The following is a 7,664-nucleotide window of genomic DNA, read 5'->3' on the forward strand; positions in this document are numbered from 1 at the left end:
GTCAGGGCGTGACAGTACCCCCCCCCCCCCAAAGGTGCGGAATCCGGCCGCAAAACCTGAACCTATAGGGGAGGGTCTGGGTGGGCATTTCTCCGCGGTGGCGGCTCTGGTGCGGGACGTAGACCCCGCTCCACCTCTGGCTTGGCCCACTTAGGTGGCGCCTCTGGAGCGGGGACCCTCGCCGCCGACCCCGGACTGGGGACCCTCGTAGCGGGCATCAGACGGTAGGCAATTAAGGTCACAGTTATGACATCTTAGGACACTAAAGAGGCCTTTCTACTTACTCTGAAAAACACCAAAAGAAAGATGCCCAGGATCCCTGCTCATCTGCGTGAACGTGCCTTAGGCATGCTGCAAGTAGGCATGAGGACTGCAGATGTGGCCAGGGCAATAAATTGCAATGTCCATACTGTGAGTGTAGTGTAATCAGACAATCTTAGGCGTCTAAGACAGCGCTACAGGGAGACAGGACAGACATCTGATTGTCCTCGCAGTGGCAGACCACGTGTAACAACACCTACACAGGATCAGTACATCCTAACATCACACCTGCGGGACAGGTACAGAATGGCAACAACAACTGCCCGAGTTACACCAGGAACGCACAATCCCTCCATCAGTGCTCAGACTGTCCGCAATAGGCTGGGAGAGGCTGGACTGAGGGCTTGTTGGCCTGCTGTAAGGCAGGTCCTCACCAGACATCACCGGCAACAACGTCGCCTATGGGCACAAACCCACCATCGCTGGACAAGACAGGACTGGCAAAAAGTGCTCTTCACTGACGAGTCACGGTTTTGTCTTAGCAGAGGTGATGGTCGGATTCGTGTTTATCGTCGAAGGAATGAACGTTACACCAAGGCCTGTACTCTGGAGCGGGATCGATTTGGAGGTGGAGGGTCCGTCATGGTTTGGGGCGATGTGTCACAGAATCATCGAACTGAGCTTGCTGTCATTGCAGGCAATCTCAATGCTGTGCGTTACAGAGAAGACATCCTCCTCCCTCATGTGGTACCCTTCCTGCAGGCTCATCCTGACATGACCCTCCAGAATGACAATGCCATCAGCCTTACTGCTCGTTCTGTGCGTGATTTCCTGCAAGACAGGAATGTCAGTGTGCCAGCAAAGAGCCCGGATCTCAATCCCATTGAGCACGTCTGGGACCATGTTGGATTGGAGGGTGAGGGCTAGGGCCATTCCCCCCAGAAATGTCCGGGAACTTGCAGGTGCCTTGGTGGAAGAGTGGGGTAACATCTCACAGCAAGAACTGGCAAATCTGGTGCAGTCCATGAGGAGGAGATGCACTGCAGTACTTAATGCAGCTGGTGGCCACACCAGATACTGACTGTTACTTTTGATTTTGACCCCCCCTCCTTTGTTCAGGGACACATTATTCCATTTCTGTTAGTCACATGTCTGTGGAACTTGTTCAGTTTGTCTCAGTTGTTGAATCTTATGTTCATATAAGTATTTACACATGTTAAGTTTGCTGAAAATAAACACAGTTGACAGTAAGAGGACGTTTTTTTTGTTGCTGAGTTTATATGTAGCAGAAAAGCTGCAAAAAACAAACTAGATATGTGTCCTCCGAAGAGGTGGAAGATAGATCTAGAGGGCTGATATATTGGGTGTTGCCAAGGAGGTCAATCAGCGTAAAACTTTGACATCTCATTTAGATTTCAGAAGTCATTGCAAAACCTTACCGAACCATCTGGCTTCGGCACTAAGACGATCGGGCTGTACCATTCACTCTGGGACAGCTCGATAATCCCCATTTTTAGTATCTGGTCCTCCTCCTTTTTGATGGCCACCTATCTGGCCTCTGGGATCCTATAATGCCATACATAATGTTAACTTCAGTTCCAGGCCACGTGTCCCACCTCACCACACTCATAACACCTTCAGTCTGGGTCTATCCTGAACCTATGTCGTCGGGGCGGCTACACCTCTGGGAGTTTGACAGACCTCTCGGGCGGCAGGAGTCTCTCTGGCTGTTTCCTTAGCTTACCCTCAGTTTTGTCCGTCTTACCAGACTTCTGCAGATCCATTGTGGTCTTGTGTCTCTCCACTAGGAGGACTAGTTGGTCCATGGATTGCCCTGGCTGGTCACCTTTGTGGCATCATGGGGATGGGCCCATAGAACGTGGTCCATTACCACTCTCTCCACCATGCTGGGCCCTGCGGGGTTACTCTGCACCCAGGCCTTTGCCAGTCGGATACGGTTGTGCTGATAATGGTGCCGGAAGAGATGGCTGCCGTTTTACGATCCCCTATCCAATTGTGCTACTGTGTGTGTTTTTTCGCGTTATTTGTAACTTATTTTGTACATAATGTTTCTGCCACCGTCTCTTATGATCAAAAAGAGCTTCTAGATATCAGGACAGTGAATACTCACCCTGTACTGGAGGAATATTGTTTTTCCTTTAACGAGTCGGGCGCAAAGGATTTACTCCAGACACCCAACAAGGCCCTCATCCCCGTCATTCGCAGGAGAAAGAAACTGAGATATCGGGGACGTACACTACCGTTCAAAAGTTTGGGGTCACTTAGAAATGTCCTTGTTTTTGAAAGAAAAGTACAAATTTTGTCCATTAAAATAACATCAAATCGATCAGAAATGCAGTGTAGACATTGTTAATGTTGTAAATGACTATTGTAGCTGGAAACGGCAGATTTTTAATGGAATATCTACATAGGTGTGCAGAGGCCCATTATCAGCAACCATCACTCCTGTGTTCCAATGACACGTTGTGTTAGCTAATCCAAGATGATCATTTTAAAAAGGCAAATTGATCATTAGAAAACCATTTTGCAATTATGTTAGCAATTATGTTAGCACAGCTGAAAACTGTGGTTCTAATTAAAGCAGCAATAAAACTGTCCTTCTTTAGACTAGTTGAGTATCTGGAGCATCAGCATTTGTGGGTTCGATTACAGACTCAAAATAGCCAGAAACAAAGAATTGTCTTCCGAAACTCGTCAGTCTATTCCTGTTCTGAGAAATGAAGGCTATTCCATGCGAGAAATTGCCAAGAAACTGAAGACAACGCTGTGTACTACTCCCTTCACAGAACAGCGCAGACTGGAGTGGGCGGCCCCGGTGCACAACTGAGCAAGAGGACAAGTACATTATGTCTGGGTAGGTTCCTTGTTCCTTGTCAATCATTGGCTTATTGGTGAAATCAGCAATCAGACAATATCTTCTTTAAGTAAATCAAACCTTTATTATTGCAATTGCAGACAGAAGTTGACAATGGAAACACAGCACGTATGTTTCAGAGTAAGTTCTGCAAAATAAAAAAAGGTCAAAGTTGCTTTAATATACTTGCAGTTAACCCCTAGTGATGTAACTGCCTACGTCAACACCTTCTACTCACGAGACCAAGCGCATGCATATACAGTTATACAAACTTGCAGGAGAAAACAATAGTCCAGTGTTTTCTAAGGGCTCAGCAGTAATTTTCCATTCATGTGTGGCTTACAGTGGTGTGTCTGACTTGTCCCTTATCTATTTACTCCCCTGCAGGGGTCTGTGTCTATGTATCTCTTTTAGCCTTGAGGGGCTTTCTCACAGACACCCTGTTTTGACTGCAATGGCTCACACATCTGCTCAGACCGTTTCTATAAAAGACTAGAAAAGAACTGTGGAACAGTATTAAACCTTATAATGCATATATTGCTAATCTGTGGTCCAGGACCCTATAAATGTAGTGGGGGAGGATCATATAGCCCTTCCCCTTCTATTAATACAACATAAGCATAATCAATTATTATAATACATCAATCATTTGGTGCAGCCCCTATCATGACCCAAAGGTGATCCTCATCATTTACAGTGTCTAGTTTGAGAAACAAACGCCTCACAAGTCCTCAACTGGGAGCTTCATTAAATAGTACCCGCAAAACACCAGTCTCGACGTCAACAGTGAAGAGGCGACTCTATGATGTTGGTCTTCTAGGCAGAGTTGCAAAGAAAAAGCCCTATGTCAGACTGGCCAATAAAAATAAAATATTAAGATGGGCAAAAGAGCACAGACACTGGACAGAGGAACTCTGCCTAGAAGGCCAGCATCCAGGAGTCGCCTCTTCACTGTTGACGTTGAGACTGGTGTTATGCGGGTACTATTTAATGAAGCTACCACTTGAGGACTTGTGAGGCGTCTGTACGAGATCTTCAGTTTCTTGGCAATTTCTCGCATGGAATAGCCTTCATTTCTCAGAACAAGAATAGACTGACGAGTTTCAGAAGAAAGTCCTTTTTTTTCTGGCAATTTTAAGCCTGTAATCGAACCCACAAATGCTGATGCTCCAGATACTCAACTTGTCTAAAGAAGGCCAGTTTTATTGCTTCTTTAAATCAGCACAACAGTTTTCAGCTGTACTAACATAATTGCAAAAGGCAAATCAATTTGCCTTTTAAAATGATAAACTTGGATTAGCTAACACAACGTGCCATTGGAACACAGGAGTGATGGTTGCTGATAATGGGCCTCTGTACGCCTATGTAGATATTCATTTTTTTATTTTTTTATCTGCCGTTTCCAGCTACAATAGTCATTTACAACGTCTACACTGTATTTCTGATCAATTTTATGTTATTTGACGGACCAAAAAAATTTGCTTTTCTTTCAAAAAGAAGGACATTTCTAAGTGACCCCAAACTTTAACGGTAGTATAGGTCTGGGTCCGATGACGAGTAGGTAATTTGCCTTTACCATCGGTCCTATTAGCCAATGTACAGTCATTGGATTATAAAATAGACGAGCTACGAGCATGTATATCATACCAACGGGACATTAAAAACTGATATCTTATGTTTCACCGAGTCGTGGCCGAACGACAAGATGAATAACATACAGCTGGCGGGTTTTACGCTTTTTCGGCGGATAGAAAAGGCGCCTCTGGTAAGACAAGGGGTGGCGGTCTATGTATATTTGTAAACAACAGCTGGTGCACGAAATCTAAGGAAGTCTTGAGGTTTTGCTCACCTGAGGTAATCTCATGATAAGCTGTAGACCACACTATTTACCAAGAGAGTTTTCATCTGTATTTTACGTAGCTGTCTATATATCACCACAAACGGATGCTGGCACTAAGACCGCACTCAATGAGCTGCATACGGCCATAAGAAAACAGGAAAACGCTCATCCAGAGGCGGCGCTCCTAGTGGCCAGGGACTTTAATGCAGGGAAACTTAAATATGTTTTACCTCATTTCTACCAGCATGTTAAATGTCCAACCAAAGGGGGGGGGGGAAACTCTAGACCACCTTTACTCCACACGCAGAGATGCGTACAAAGCTCTCCCTCACCCTCCATTTGGAAAATCTCACCATAACTCTATCCTCCTGATTCCTGCTTACAAGCAAAAACTAAATCAGGAAGCACCAGTGACTCGGTCAAAAGAAATGGTCAGATGATGCAGATGCTAAGCTACAGGACATTTTTGCTAGCACAGACTGGAATATGTTCTGGGGTTCTTCTGATGGCATTGAGAAGTACACCACTTCAGTCACTGGCTTCATCAATAAGTACATCGATGATGTCGTCCCCACAGTGACTGTACGTACATATCCCAACCAGAAGCCAATGGATTACATGCAACATTCACATTGAGCTAAAGGGTAGAGCTGCCGCTTTCAAGGAGCGGGACTCTAACCCGGAAGCTTATAAGAAATCCTGCTGTGCCCTCCGACGAATCATCAAATAGGCAAAATGTCAATACAGGACTAAGATTGAATCGGTACTACCCCGGCTCTGACACTCGTCGGATGTGGCAAAGCTTGCAAACTATTACAGACTAAAAAGGGAAGCACAGCCACGAGATGCACAGTGATACAAGCCTACCAGATGAGCTAAATTACTTCTATGCTCGCTTCGAGGTAAGTAATACTGAAACATGCATGAGAGCATCAGCTGTTCCGGACGACTGTGTGATCATGTCCTCCATAGCTGACGTGAGTAAGAGCTTTAAACAGGTCAACATTCACAAGGCCAGACGGATTACCAGGACGTGTACTCCAAGCATGTGCTGACCAACTGGCAAGTGTCTTCACTGACATTTTCAACCTGTCCCTGACTGAGTCTGTAATACCAACATGTTTCAAGCAGGCCACCATAGTCCCTGTGCCCAATAACACTAAGGTAACCTGCCTAAATGTCTACCGACCTGTAGCACTCACGTCTGTAGCCATGAAGTGCTTTGAAAGGCTGGTCACGGCTCACATCAACACCATTATCCCAGAAACCCTAGACATACTCCAATTTGCATACCACCCCAACAGATCCACAGATGAGGCAATCTCTATTGCACTCCACACTGCCCTTTCCCCTCTGGACAAAAGGAACACCTACGTGAGAATGCTATTCATTGACTACAGCTCAGCGTTCAACACCATAGTACCCGCAAAGCTCATCACTAAGCTAAGGACCCTGGGACTAAACAACTCCCTCTGCAACTGGATCCTTCCTGATGGGATGCTCCCAGGTGGTAAGGGTAGGTAACACCACATCCGCCATGCTGATCCTCAACACAGGGACCCCTCAGAGGTGCGTGCTCAGTCCCCTCCTGTACTCCCTGTTCACTCATGACTGCATGGCCAAGCACGACTCCAACACGATCATAATGTTTGCCGATGACACAACAGTGAAAGGCCTGATCACCGAAAGCGATGAGACAGCCTATAGGGAGGAGGTCAGAGACCTGGCCGCATGGTGCCAGGATAACAACCTCTCCCTCAACGTGATCAAGACAAAGGAGATGATTGTGGACTACAGGAAAAGGAGGACCGAGCACACCCCCATTCTCATCAACGGGGCTGTAGTGGAGCAGGTTGAGAGCTTCAAGTTCCTTAGGTGTTCACATCATCAATAAACTTTCTTGGTCCAAACACACCAAGACAGTCGTGAAGAGGGCACAACAAAGCCTATTCCCCCTCAGGAGACTGAAAAGATTTGGCATGGGTTCTGAGATCCTCAAAAGGTTCTACAGCTGCACCATCAACAGCATCCTGACTGGTTGCATCACCGCCTGGTATGGCAACTGTTCGGCCTCCCACTGCAAGGCACTACAGAGGGTAGTGCATGCGGCCCAGTACATCACTTGGGTCAAGCTTCCTGCCATCCATGACCTCCATACCAGGCGGTGTCAGAGGAAGGCCCAAAGAATTGTCAAAGACTCAAGCCACCCTAGTCATAAACTGTTCTCTCTGCTACCACACGGCAAGCGGTACTGGAGCAGCAAGTATAGATCCAAAAGGCTTCTTAATAACTTCTACCCCCAAGCCATAAGACTCCTGAACAGCTAATAAAATGGCTACCCAGACAATTTGAATTGCCTCCCCCCTCTTTTTCACTGCTGCTACCCTATCTATGCATAGTCACTTTACCTACATGTACATATCACCTCAACTCTGTACTGGTACCCCCTGTATATAGCCCCGCTATTGTTATTTTACTGCTGCCCTTTATTTATTTGTTACTTGACACTTATTTTTCTTAACTGCATTATTGGTTAGCAGTTATGTCGACCACATCCGGTGAAAGTGGAGGGCGTGCATTTCAAATAAATAATCGTAATATTAAACATTTATGAACATACAAGTATCTTAAGTCGTTTAAAAGCTTAAATTCTTGTTAATCTAACTGCATTGTCCAATTTACTATAGG

This window comes from Salvelinus alpinus, chromosome 26 (assembly GCF_045679555.1).
Source record: "Salvelinus alpinus chromosome 26, SLU_Salpinus.1, whole genome shotgun sequence".
NCBI lineage: Eukaryota > Metazoa > Chordata > Actinopteri > Salmoniformes > Salmonidae > Salvelinus > Salvelinus alpinus.